Source organism: Zingiber officinale, chromosome 5A (genome assembly GCF_018446385.1).
Source record: "Zingiber officinale cultivar Zhangliang chromosome 5A, Zo_v1.1, whole genome shotgun sequence".
NCBI lineage: Eukaryota > Viridiplantae > Streptophyta > Magnoliopsida > Zingiberales > Zingiberaceae > Zingiber > Zingiber officinale.
In genome coordinates this window covers 27,795,753-27,810,464 of record NC_055994.1, presented here as the reverse complement: position 1 = coordinate 27,810,464, position 14,712 = coordinate 27,795,753, and positions in this window count along the sequence as shown.

Below are 14,712 nucleotides of genomic sequence, written 5' to 3'. Positions count from 1 at the left end.
GCATTGCCAACGTTATAAGAACCTATAGGGTCACACACTAAGGACAATTAGATGGAGATTAGGTTCATATGATGAACCAAGAGGATTAGATTCATGTGATGAATCAAATTGGATTAAGAGTAATCCTAATTGGGATAATTGAGTTGGACTCAAATTGATTCATGTGTTAAATGAGTCTAATTTAGATTATGACTCATTAAATCAATTTAATTAAATGAATTAGATTCATTATATTAAATTGGCTTGAATTAAATGGTTGGATTAGATCAACCATGAGAGAGATTAAGTCAAGTTTGACTTGACTTGAGAGGAAGAGGAAGAGTCAAGTTTGACTTGACTATTTGCCACCTCACTTGTGAGTTGGCATTAAGTGGCCAATGATGATGTGCCACATCATCATGTTTATCACATGTGTGTGCCACCTAATGGAGGTTAGAAATTCCCTTTCAATTTAATGTGGACGGCCACATTAAATGAGGAGTTACACATGTGTGGCCGGCCACTTTGTGAATGAATGGAATTCATTTTTCATTCAAGGGATTATTCCATCATCTTCTTCCTTGCTCCAATTCTTCTCTCCCTCTCCTCTCCATTGTCGAGACCTTCTTGGAGTGCTAGCACACCCTAAGGTTCTCCCTCCATCGATTTGTTCGTGTGGATACTTCTAGAGGGTTGTCTACTTTGACGATCTTGAGATCTGACACCTTGGACGAGCGGGATTTGTGAAAGGCGCACATCAAGGGTAAAACTCGTATTCTAATGTAGATCTAGAGTTTGTAAACTCGTACTCGTAGGTTTTTTGAAATTTTATTCTTCGCACGGATCCGGTGGCGGGGGTTTCGGGGTTTCCGCGATGCGAAAAAGCGGTTTTCGCGGTCCAAAAGACCCAACACATACATTTGAAGTTTTCTAAATAGTCTCATCCACTGAACTGAGTACAAAACCTTGGTCTAACTAGTTTGGATCTGTAAGGGATAGCTTCAGTTAGTTCCACTAAGTTAAATGCATCAGGTCGAACCTGTATCTTCCTAGACATGCATAGACAGAACTTCCCTAACCTACTATCATTCAAAACTTTACCAGTACCGTAGGTCAAGTTGAATTTTTATCCCTTTTTACTCTAATCCTAATTACCCTACCGGGTAGGTTATTTTTGGAGGTGCCAACTAGTTTGGAGCCTCCCCATGAATTATTGATCTGGATTTCTTAAGTTTTGGTTTTGAGTTTATATTGGCTACTTTTGTAATTATAATAGACTTGATGATAGTTTGGGTTTGAGTTGGTTCTGTAGTTCTTACTAAGGTTTGACTTTGGTTTAGTTGATTTAGATTTAGGTGTTGGATTTATATTTGAGTTATTTGATTTTACATAATATATTTGATTTTTGGGTATATAGTATTGGTTAATTCCTATTTGCATGGTTAGGCATGCTTTTGGAACCCAAGCTTGAGTTTGTGTTTTATTTTGAGTTACTAGTGATATAAATAATTTATTTGTTGAACTGAGCTTGTATCCAAGCCCAGATTTGTTGTATACAGCCTTTTGATTTTTAAGGATTAGATCCATGTTTTTGGATCTAGTTGTAAAATTTTCTAACAGTCCTTTAAGTTTATTAATTTTAACTTTTAATGTTGAGTTTTTCTCTTCAAGTTTTACAACTTGATTTGGATTTGAAATTGGTCTGGGCTTTCTTCATCATTTCTAGATTCCAATGTTTCGGGTCCATTGGGTTTCTGAAGTTGTTGACGGGAGCCTTGTTGCCTCTGGTGACGTTGAACCACTGATCGAAATCGGTGTTCAGATAGACCTCCATTCGCTTCTTCCAGTATGGGAAGTCGTCGCCGTTGAAGAGGGGAGGACGAACAGTGTTGCATCCCTCGTATTGGGCCATTGCTCTTGCATTCAATAAAAATAAATAGAGATGACCCCAAGACTTTTGGTCTTGGATTAGTAGTGTGGGATAAAAATAAAAGTTTAATAAACTAAAGAGACAAAGGAAGAAGTACTCGTCTTTATATAACTCGTGTCTGAAATAACCTCCACATCAAACTGCTCGTCATCAATCAAAGACCTACGTCACATGTGTAATTTATCTAATTACATATGCTACAAATAGCTGAATCACATACCAAAATAAATAGCTAACTCCAACTCATTAGTTAACCTTGGTTAATTTCCCTCTTATTGATCTAATTAGATCTAACTATATCCCAAATTTAATCCATCTCAATGATTAGATTAAATTAGATCCTTTGTTAACCATAAACGTTTCAAAACTATGTTTGATTTAAATATCCATAACATTCCACCACTATAATGGATTAAATAACTCTAATCAACCACACTCCAAATATATAACTTAATTACATATCAACTAATCCTCAACTAACATAATCATCCTTCCGATCAATCAATCTCCAACCAAACTACTCATAACTACTAGTTAAAACTATAACCAAGTATATTAAACATTTCTAACCATTTCACCATCCAATTTGGATTTAGTTCAAGCATAATAAATTCAAAACTCACCAAGTTCCAGTGCACTCTACTATTGACTTGTCGTTGGAACAATTGTTGTTGGAAAACTATGGCTGGAGCTGGGTGAAACCGTTGTCCCTTCAAATTAAACACCCCAATCAACAATCAATACATCCAAAATTGAGAATAAAACCCTAATTCTTAATCCACAACCTTTAACAAACAACTTACCCTCCCAGTCGATCTCTGATTTCTGATCGAAATAGTGATGTTCGATAGGGACTGCACTATTTGGGAGATTCAGGCTTGAAGCTTTGTGTCAGACCAAAGAAAGAAGTCAAGTACAAACCCTAGAGATAGGGGAATAGCTAGAGCAGAGGATCTGGTGGCTACGGATAGCCACCCACAGCCAAACTCCTCGCTGGAACTCAGCCCCTTTATAAGGGAAGGATCGGGAGTGAAGGCACTAACCAAAGCAAAGATCGACTGGAGTGGTGTGGTCTGAAGGTTAGAGATGCAGTGTGCAGAGATATGACGATGGAAGATCAAGGCTAGAGCTCGAATCTCCCCTCTTGGTCGAAGATCTTCTTCCATAGAGTGACGATTTGGGGGAAGGAGAATGGTAGGACGAGCTCAGGTGATCAACATAGGGGAAGGAAGGCTCAGCTGACAGTGATCGCACAACACTGGTGCTATCGAGATGACTGAGAAGCAAATAAAGGAGGAAGTCAGAGGAAGAAGAGGAAAAGAATGACATTTAGTTTAGGTTACTATAGCGAATTCTACATATACTTAGGTTTAATCAATATAACCTAAGTTAACTCCTTAATCAACTTCCACTTGATGGTTATTCCAATCAGGCCTCCTCTGCACCTAATCTATTCATTTCCTTAAACGTGTCATACAGACTCCATTTAAATCTCGTAAAATTTTAAAAAAAAATTATAAAATTTTATAAAATTATTTCTCAAGTAACATTTATTATTTTGTTGTTATTTATTATCATATCTTACATACGGGGCTCAACTCCCCAATTTTCATAGGCATATCTCCCAACATAAAATCGATCGACCTACACCAATCGGACTTCAACGGGGCTTGGCTCCCCACTGCTCATGGGTATGACTCCCAACATAAACTCGACTGGCAATATAGCCAGTCGGATCTCCGGGGCTCAGTTCCCCACTTCTCATGAGATTATCTACCAATATAAATATGATTGGCACTATAGTCGGTCGGACCTACGAGGCTTAATTCTCCACTTCTCATGTGTATGACTCCCAACATAAACTTGACTGGTACTATAGTCGGCCCGACCTCCAGGGCTCAGTTCCCCACTTCTCCTAGATATGGCTCCCAACATAAGCCCGACCAACCTTAGATCCAGTTCGATCTCCGGGGGTTAGTTCCCACTTCTCATGCTCATGAATCCCAACATAAACTCAATCGATCCTAAAGTCGGTCGGATCTTAAGGACTCAATTCTATACTTCTCATGGACATGACTCCCAACATAAATCTGACTTGTCTTAGAGCTAATCGAACCTCCGAGACTCAGTTCTCTATTTCTCATGAGTATGGCTCCCAACATAAGCCTGAATAGCCCTAGAGTCGATCGTATCTATGGGATTCACTTCTCATGGGCATAGCTCCCAACATAAGCCCAACTAGCCCTAGAGCCGGTCAGATTTTCGAGGCTCAGTTCTTCACTTATCATGGGCATGACTTTCAACATAAACTCGAATGGCTCTATAGCTGGTCGGATCTTCGGAGTTTAGCTCCCTAGTTTTTATGGGCTTTACACCCAACATAAACCCAACCGACCCTATACCCGGTCGGATCTTTGGCGCTCAATTTCCCATTTCTCATGGGCATGATTACCAACATAAATCCAATCGACCCCAGAGTTGATCAGGGAGGGGGTCCCTTGTGCAGGCACTTCGATACTCAAGAAATCTTTCCTCCGTCAACATTCCTACCACCTCATCGGCCACCCATATACTCAGCTTCTGAACAATATTAAATTTGGCATTATGATCTGGATGTATCTGGTGGGCCCCATAGGGATTAGGGAGAGTGAGAGAAATGCATTTTAGTCATTTTAGCGATTCATTTTCCTTTAGGGTTGGACGACGACAAGGAAGGGAGGGTTCTTTTCTGTCGCCACCTCTCATACGCACCTCCTCCCCTCACACCAACTGCCACATCACCTCTAGCCACCGTTGCTACTGCCTTTGGTCGTCGCCGCCTCACAGCCCTTACTATAGGCTAGGCCACCACCACACATGCCACCCCCTCTCATGCACGCCACCGTCACAAGGTTGGGCTCACGCCACCTCTTTGTCTGGCGTTGCCTTATCAGCAACCCTGCAGGCGACTCCTCGCTTCACCTCTCCACGTCGACGCCGATGTCGACGCCAGCCCCATCCCTCCTTAGTGCTCACTATCACCTCCCCTCACGCGAGAAACAACCGACATTTCCATCTCAGCCAGACATCACCTTCGTTTCTCCAGCTGGCACTCCCTCTCCATTGTCAAGGGTGTTGGTTGCTATTCGGAATATCGTACTGGTTCCCCTATACAAAAATTTTGTACAAGTCCTGAAACTTTCCTAACAACCTATTGTGTTCTTTAGAAATTAAATTTGGAATCGCAAACAGAACTTAACATTATTGATTCCAAATTCAATTTATCTATTCTTAGAGGTTTAGACTTGGATCACAAACGATGCTTAACATTCTTAATCTAAATCCACCTATGTTACAAATTTTATTAAATATTTATTTCAGAGATCGGCTTCTAGGTTAAACATGGCGAGATACTAGACCTTCTTGGTCATGGGAGCATCCACCACTTCCTAGACAAAGCCTTTCAATGAAATTCAATATTTAATCTCCTTATAGTGACCCTAGGTTTAACCAATAAGAACAATCGAATCACAAGTTCGAAAAAACAAAAGAAACACAAATTCGAATCATAAATCCGAAACCTAGAAACGTTAGCCTCTTGTATTTCGTATTTTATGTTGGTTGTTATTCGGAATATCGTACTGGTTCCCTTGTCCAAAAATTTTGTACAAGTCCTGAACCATTCCTAACAACTTATTGTGCTCTTTAGAAATTAAATTTGGAATCGCAAATAGAACTTAACATTATTGATTCTAAATTCAATTTATCTGTTCTTAGAGGTTTAGACTTGGATTGCAAACGATGCTTAACATTATTAATCCAAATCCACCTATGTTACAAATTTGATTAAATATTTATTTCAGACATCGACTTCCAGGTTAAACATGGCGAGGCACTAGGCCTTCTTGGTTATGGGAGCATCCACCACTTCCTAGACAAAGCCTTTCAATGAAATTCAATATTTAATCTCCTTATAGTAACCCTAGGTTTAACCAATAAGAACAATCGAATCATAAGTTCAAAAAAATAAAAGAAACACAAATTCGAATCATAAATCCGAAACCTAGAAACGTTAGCCTCTTGTGTTTGGGATTTCAAGATCTAAACAAAAAGATGAACTAGTTATGATGCGGAAACTAATAACTAGTTATACCTTTTGTAGCTCATAGACCTCACGATCTTCTTCGTATTCCTCTTCTTATCTCGGACGTCGTGTGGGCGACGATCTACCAAGATGAGAATCCACCCAAGCTTCCTTCTTCTCCAAGCAAGTTTCGGCCACCACCTAACTTCAAGAGACGAAGAACTTTCGGCCACCAACCAAGCTCCAAGGGATGCTAAGAAACAAAGTCTCCTTTCTCTACTTCTTCTCCAAGCAAAGTCTGGCCACCAACAAGCTCCTTGAGAGTTGATGCCACCGACCACCAAAGAAGAAGAAAAGGAGGAGAGGAAGAAGATGAGGGTCGGCCACCACAAGGAAGAGAAGAGAGGAATACTTGATGATGTATTGTTGTGAGGTGAGGCACCTCTACCCTCTCTTTTATATTCCTTGGTCTTGACAAATAAGAAAAGTTTTAATTAAAACTTCCTTAATTTCCTTGCCAATGAAAGGAAAATTTAATAGATAAAAAATTTCCTTTTCTTTTATTAATGGTCGGCCACCTCAAATCCTCCAAGCAAGGAAAGTTTAAACACAAAATTAAAACTTCCTAATTTGTTTTTGAAAATTTTTAAAATAAAAATTTTACTTTTAAAAATTCCCTTCATGGTTGGTTATAAATGGAAACTTTTATAAATTAAAATCTCTCTATTAAAACATGTGGATGATTTCAATAAGGAAAGTTTTTCTCTAAAATTAAAATCTTCCCTTTAATCTACAAATAAGGAAAGATATCAAACCTTTCTCTTAATCCTTTGTAGAAACTATAAAAGGTAAAATTAAATTTTAAAACTTTCTTTTAAAAACATGAGGATGGTTACAAAAAAGAAAAGTTTTATCAAAAATTAAAATCTTCCTTTTAACTACAAATAAGGAAAGATATCAAACCTTTCTCTTAATTTTTTGTACAAAGCTATAAAAGGAAAGATTTAAATTTTAAACTCTCTTTTAAAACCATGACTTCCACATAAGGAAAGATTTTAAAATAAACTCCTTTTATTTTTAATGTGGCCGACCACCTAAGCTTGGGCTCCAAGCTAGGGCCGACCACACCTCAACCCATCCAAGCTTTATCTTGGTCGGCCCTTGTTTGGGCTCCAAGCTTGGCTTGGCCGGCCACCTAAGGATGGGTAAGAAGGTGGGTATAGGTGGGTATAAGACTTTGTAAATAAGAGGCTACGACAGGGACCGAGAGGAGGAATTGGTTTTGGTCTCCCGATGAACTTGAGCTTCCCGTGTTCTCCCCGAACGCCCAACTCGAGTTCATCAATAATATCTCATCCCACTAAAGAGTTATTATTGAACTACCGCACCAATCCCATATTACTATATGGGCTCCTTCTTATCATGAGTGTGTTAGTCTCCCTGTGTTTAAGATATAGAATGTCCACTAATTAAATGAGTTACTGACAACTCACTTAATTAATATCTAGCTCCAAGAGTAGTACCACTCATCTTTATTGTCATGTCAGACTAAGTCCACCTGCAGGGTTTACATGACAATCCTTATAAGCTCCTCAAGGGGGCATCATCAATCTAGATTACTAGGACACAGTTTCATTCTATAATCAACAACACACCATATAAATAATACCATTTTTCAACTTATCGGGCCTATTGATTTATCGAACTAAATCGCACCCTTTGATAAATTAAAGAAATGAATATTGAGTATATGTGTTTATTATTATATCATGATTAAGAGCACATACTTCCATAATAACAAAGGTCTTATTATTTTATGCAGTCAGTATAAAAAGAACTTACCTTAAATGGTCCTGCTCAATACACTCAAAGTGTACTAGTGTAATTTTATAGTCAAGATAAACTAGTACCAAATTATATTACGACTATTTCAATGGTTTGTTCCTATCTATCTTAGTCGTGAGCTACTGTTTATAATTTATAAGGAATTGATAACATGATCTTCTGTGTGTGACACCACACACCATATTATTTACAATATAAATTAATTGAACAACTACACTTAGCATATAAATGTAGACATTTGACCAGTGTAATTCTTTATTTCAAAATAAATGTTACAAAAAACTAGGCTTTTAGTATACACTCTAACAATCTCCCACTTATACTAAAAGACTATGGTGTCATAAACGCTGCCATACATCTGATTCTCATTCCTTCAACATACCGATCAAAAGCTTTCGCCGGAAGGGCCTTAGTGAAAGGATCTGCCAGGTTATCTGCTGATGCAATCTTGGCGACAACAACTTCTCCTCGCTTTACGATGTCTCGTATCAGGTGGTACTTGCGCTCTATGTGTTTACTCGCCTTATGGGCTGGTGGTTCCTTCGAGTTTGCTACTACACCACTATTATCACAATAAATTGTGATGATTTTGGGCAAACCAGGAATCACATCTAAGTCCATTAGGAAGTTCCTAAGCCATACAACTTCTTTGGCTGCCTCAGAGGCTGCCACATACTCAGCTTCCATGGTTGAGTCTGAAACGCATTTCTGCTTAACACTCCTCCATGCAATGGCTCCACCTCCTAAAGCAAACACATAGTCTGATGTAGACTTACTAGTGTCCTTATCTGATTGGAAGTCAGAATCCGTGTAACCTACAGGGAGCAAATTATCTGCTTGGTAAACTATCATATAATCTCTAGTCCTTCTCAGGTACTTCAATATATGCTTTACAGCAGTCCAATGTCCTTGTCCAGGGTTACTTTGATATCTATTAACCATGCCCACGGTAAAACAGATATCAGGTCTCGTGCACAGCATAGCGTACATTAGGCTTCCGACAGCCAAAGCATAAGGAACTGCCTTCATGCCCTCTATCTCCTTTGATGTCTTCGGAGACATCTCTTTAGATAAAGCTACTCCATGCCTAAAAGGTAGAAAACCTTTCTTGGAGTCTTGCATGCTAAAACGGGTAAGGATTGTATCGATATATGAAGTTTGGGACAAGCACAACATCCTTTTCTAGCTATCCCTTATTACTTTGATCCCAAGAATATGTGTACATTCTCCTAAGTCCTTCATATCGAATTACTTGGACAACCATACCCTTACTTCCGACAACACTTTGATATTGTTTCCAACTAACAAAATGTCATCTACGTATAGTACAAGAAATAACATCACGTTTCCATCACACTTCTTGTATAAACAAGACTCATCCGGACACTGAATAAATCCATACGACTGGATTACTTCATTAAATCAGATGTTCCAAGATCTTGAAGCTTGCTTCAGTCCATAAATAGACTGATTTAGCTTGCACACTAGATGCTCTTTGCCTTTTTCAATGAACCTCTCTAGTTGCTTCATATGGATGTTTTCTTCAAGACTTTCGTTAAGGAAATCTGTCTTGACATCCATTTGCCAAACCTCATAATTCATATGAGCAACAATGGATAAGAGTATTCGGATAGACTTAAGCATGGCCACTGGTGAAAAAGTTTCCTCATAATTGATTCCCTCTTTCTGAGTGTACCCTTTTGCAACAAGCCTTGCTTTGAAGGTTTCCACCTTCCCATCTGTCCCTCTTTTCCTTTTGTAGATCCACTTACATCCAACGGCTTTTACACCATTTGATGGTTCTACAAGCTCCCAGACCTTGTTAGAATACATAGATTCTATTTCAGAATTAATCGCTCTTTGCCAAGATGTTGCATCTATATCTTGGAGTGCTTCGTCATATGCTCAGGGATCAGGTTCATGTTTACCTGGGACCAAGTCCAACAACTCTCCCAAAAACATGAATCTTTTAGGTTGCCTAACAACCCTCCCACTACGACGAGGCACTGTCTGTTGTTGTGTATCATTTGTGATACGTGTTGTAGTTTCTTGTGATATTTCATCTTCCACTGTTGGTACTAAAGTAGGCGTGTCCTCTCGCATTTCTTCTAGAACAATTTCACTCATGAACTTATGGTTCATTACATAATCTTCCTCTACAAATTGAGCATTGATGCTAACAATGATTTTCTGATTTATAGGATTATAAAACAAACCACCTTTCATTCCCTTAGGATATCCTACAAACAGAAAAACTTCTGTACGTGATTCCAACTTGTCAGTATCTCCCTTCAGCACATGTGCTGGACTACCCCATATCCGAATATGACTCAGACTAGGCTTACACCCATTCCACAATTCTATGGGAGTAAAGGGTACTGATTTAGAATGTACCATATTCAGAATGTACACTGCTGTTTCCAGAGCATATCCCCAAAACGAATTTGGTAATTCTGAATAACTCAACATCGATCTAACCATTTCCATAAGAGTCCAATTCCTACGTTCTACCACACCATTCTGTTGGGGTGTACCAGGTGCAGACAATTGTGATTGAATCCCAACCTCTGATAAGTAATTCCTAAACTCTCCAAGGAGGTATTTGCCACCACGATCAGACTATAGTATCTTGATACTTTTAATATGACATTTCTCCACATCAGCCTTGTACTCTTTGAACTTATCAAATCATTCAGACTTGCGGCGCATCAAGTAAATGCACCCATATCTCGAATAGTCATCTATAAAAGAGATAAAATATTCGAAACCACCTCTTGCCTGGATAGACATAGGACCACACAAATCAGAATGAACCAGTTCCAACACATCTTTGGCTCTATACCCCTTGGCCTTAAAAGGTCTCTTGGTCATTTTACCTTATAAGCAAGATTCACAAGTTGAAAAGTTTTCCAACACTAATGAACCCAAGAGTCCATCGGCTATTAGCCATTGAATCCTACTCAAGTTAATATGACCAAGCCTTAGATGTCAAAGATATGTTTGATTCATTTCCGAAGGTTTCTTTCTCTTATTAGAATTAGAAGATGTGCTATTAATTTTCAATTGTTGCTTTGTAGGAGTTATTGGATTTAGAGTATACAAATTGCTAACTAATGCACAATAACAGATAATTACCCTATTTTTCTTGACAACCACTTTGTCATCAAAAGAAACAGTATATTCATCCACAAAAAGTTTAGAAACTGAAATTAAATTCTTTCTAAAAGTTGGTACATAAAGACAATTTCTGAAAACCAAACTTCTATTCCTATCGAATGATAAGTAGACGTCTCCTACTGCAACAACCGTCACTTTCATAGCATTGCCCATGTACACGGTTATCTCTCCCTCATATAGTCGTCGAGTTTCCTGGAACTCCTACAATGTATTACAAACATGATCAGTGGCTCCTGTATCTACACACCAGGTGCTGGTAGATAACACCGCTAAACATGTTTCAACTACTAGAGAATAAAATATACCTTTATTGTTCTCTCTCCTACGAGGACAGTCCGCCATCCAATGTCCTGACTGCTTGCAGATGAAGCACTTGCCCTTTGGCTTCTTCACTCTAGCTTTAGGTCTTGTACCTAGAGATATAGTCACCTTCTTTGCTGAGCCAGCCTGTTTATTCTTCTTCTTACCTTTCGACTTAGAAGTAGAAACATTTTCATCAAAGTGAATCTGAGAACTATGATGAAATATACCTTCTGCTTCCTAAAGTTTTGTCAGAAGTTCTGCCATCATATAAGCCCTTTTGTTCATGTTATAGTTCAGGCGGAACTGCTCAAAACTTCTGGGTAGCGTTTGGAGAATAATATCGATCTGGGTTTCCCCATCAATTTCAACTCTAAGGATATGTATTTCATTCAAATAAGCCATCATCTTTAGGATATGATTCCTTACGGGTGTCCCCTCTGACATGGTGGTTGTCATTAACTTTCTCATTGCCTCTTGCCTAGCAGCCCGATTCTGGTGTCCAAAGAGTTCCTTTAGATTGTTCATCATGTCATAGGCAGTTGTCAAGTCCTGATGCTGATGTTGCAGTACATTTAACATTGAAGCCAAAATGTAACACCACATCATCTCATCTTCCTTAACCCATTTCCTATGATGCTCAATCTCCTCTTCACTTGAATCGCCATTAGGCACATTAGGGCAGACCTCTAACAGTACAAACTTATAGCCTTCAGCAGTTAGGATAATGTCCAGGTTTCTTTTCCAATCTATGTAGTTGAGACTAGTAAGTTTATTCTCTTTAAGTATAATAGCCAGTGGATTGAAAGTCATCCTAAGAATCACAAAATAAACTTTTGGTCAGGACTCTAAATTTAGAATAATATTGATTCCTCAAATAATACTATTTAAATTTATCAACACCTCAAAACACCGTGAATTTTGCATGCCACGTTAGTGTGGACGTATACAAATTCAACATTTGTAAGAGGAGGTTTTACCCATTAATTTTATTATCTTGTCATCCTAACTCTATGACAAATAAAATTAATAGTTGGTATCCCTTTGGTCACACAAATAATAGCAGTGACTCCGTTGGGGAGGATACTATTAAATGTATCTAAGTGTATATCATTACTTGATACTTAGTCCACTAAATAGGATTGTGCCCCTTCAGTTGGAGAAGATCACACGCTCCTAAATAATTTCCTATAACCATCCATAAAGGAAGTTTGACCTAGCGATACGCAAACAAATTCATCTGTTGTGGAGGGAGGCACTCAGAGACAACACGCAAGTTTATTGCATCACTTACAAACCAATAATGGAGACCGTGGAATTTATTCACTAATCCCTCTCCCACATAGTTATTTAAGGTGAGAAATTTTAACCATGCACACACACATCACAACAAATAAATAAATATGGAAAAACAATTTTCCAACTATTATGCTCTTTTCCATCACTGTCCTCCGTATGTTGCCAACCCTAGCTGCTGCCATCTTTAGCATCTGCAATTGGGTCTAGTCGCCGCATCTATCTTGTTTCTTATTCTGCTGCGCCTCTGGTACACAAATAGTATCACGCCTCGCAAGGATATGATCAGCGACAAAAATAAAATTTTACATTTATCGATCCTATATTCCATGAAGGAATGCACATGTAATCTAGATCGAAACAAAAATGTCAAATCCTAAAACTAATACAACTCCTGCCGTATTTAATATATACAATCATGCACACACATAAAATGCCCTTGACATGTCCAAGGGTCCAATCACACATAATCACTATAAGCCATAATAGTTGGAGCTTGCAACCACAGAGTTAGCATATCCTACTATTATCATGTTGGCGCAGCGGGGCCGGCAAGAGGGGGTGAGTTGTCTGCAATCAAAGAGTATACCCTCCTCAAAGAACTTTAACTCAAAATGAAAGCAATAAGAGTATTTTAAATTAATTAACAGAAACAAAAAAGAGAGACGACTCAGCTATTTGACTTGGTTACAACCGAGACGTTTGTTAATCCAAGGCAGTTGGAAAGCGCACTAGAAATGTCTCCTTCTCTGAAGGCGGAGAAGTCTTTTACACTTTGAGAGCATAGAAGTTGCTAAGAATGAAAGTACGGTGTTCGTCACAAATAGCTATTCGAAACCCCTTTATATAGGGGTTCCAACACTTATCCAGATCACCTAATCTTCGGGATCAGGCTTTGACTCGAAAGGGATCGGTCGATCGATCCCCTGGTTTGGTCGATTGATCAGCCAATGGTCTCTACTCGATCTGACCCGATCAAATCGCTCGACCAAGTCTCTGATTATCTTTGGTTCGGTCGACCGATCAGAAGGTTCGATTGACCGATCACTTCACCAACGGCTGACTGCTTGTCGTGGCTTTTGACGTGTCACCAACAGCTGGCTTTCTAATGATAGGGGTTCGGTCAACCGATAAGGGTGTTCGGTCGATCGAACACTTGTCAAGTCAACGTCCCGGTTGACTTGCTCTGGTTTTGCTCACTTGGGTGATTTCCGCCATCCGGAATAGGGTCACCCGAACCCAGTTCCCGACCTTCTCCTCGAGCAGTCTTCCATCTCGACTTTACGTCCCTCGAATTCCATGCACGTTCTTCTCACCCATCGGTGTACTCTTCCATAGCTATCTCGTCCTTTGGATGCACCGAGCCCATCGGGTCCCTTCCCGTGCCATCCTTCTCGCTAGCTGCGTCTTCCGCTCGACTTCCTGCACTCCTAAGCTCCTGCACACTTAGACACAGGGATCAGACAAACAGGACCTAACCTAAACTTGGTTGATCACATCAAAACAACCACGGGGTCTAACAATCTCCCCCTTTTTGATGTGCATCAACCCAAGTTTAAGTTAGGGTAAAAATAAACAAATAGTAATTTTAAGAAAATTACTAAACTAACATTTTAAGCACACAAATTGCAAACAAAAATATAAATATAAATTTTAATTTTTCTAACTCTTCCTAAGCTTGTTACTTAGCCCTCCTCCTTTGATCACAACAAAAACGAGGGGAAAATTTTTTTTTCTAAGTCAAAAAATGATTTTCCAAAAAAAAATTCTTGTTCCGAGATTTTTTAACAAAATTCTAAGATAGAATTTTATGAAAAATATTGAAGAATTTTCAAGGAAATGTTTAAAAACTTTTCAAAGAATTATATAATTTTAATTTTAATGCATTTATCAGAAAGTTAATTAAACATTTTATTTCGATATTTCAGCTTCCAGGTCGTGGCGAGGCACTAGGCCTTCTTGGTTATTGGAGCAACAATCACTTTCTTAGACAAAGCTTCATAAAGAAATTTTAAACATTTAATCTCTTTTCTGACAGCCTTAATTCAATAACAATTTTAATTTAGCACAGATTTTGGAACCCAATAGAGGTTTCTTCCTACAGGATTAGTCAAAAATCTGA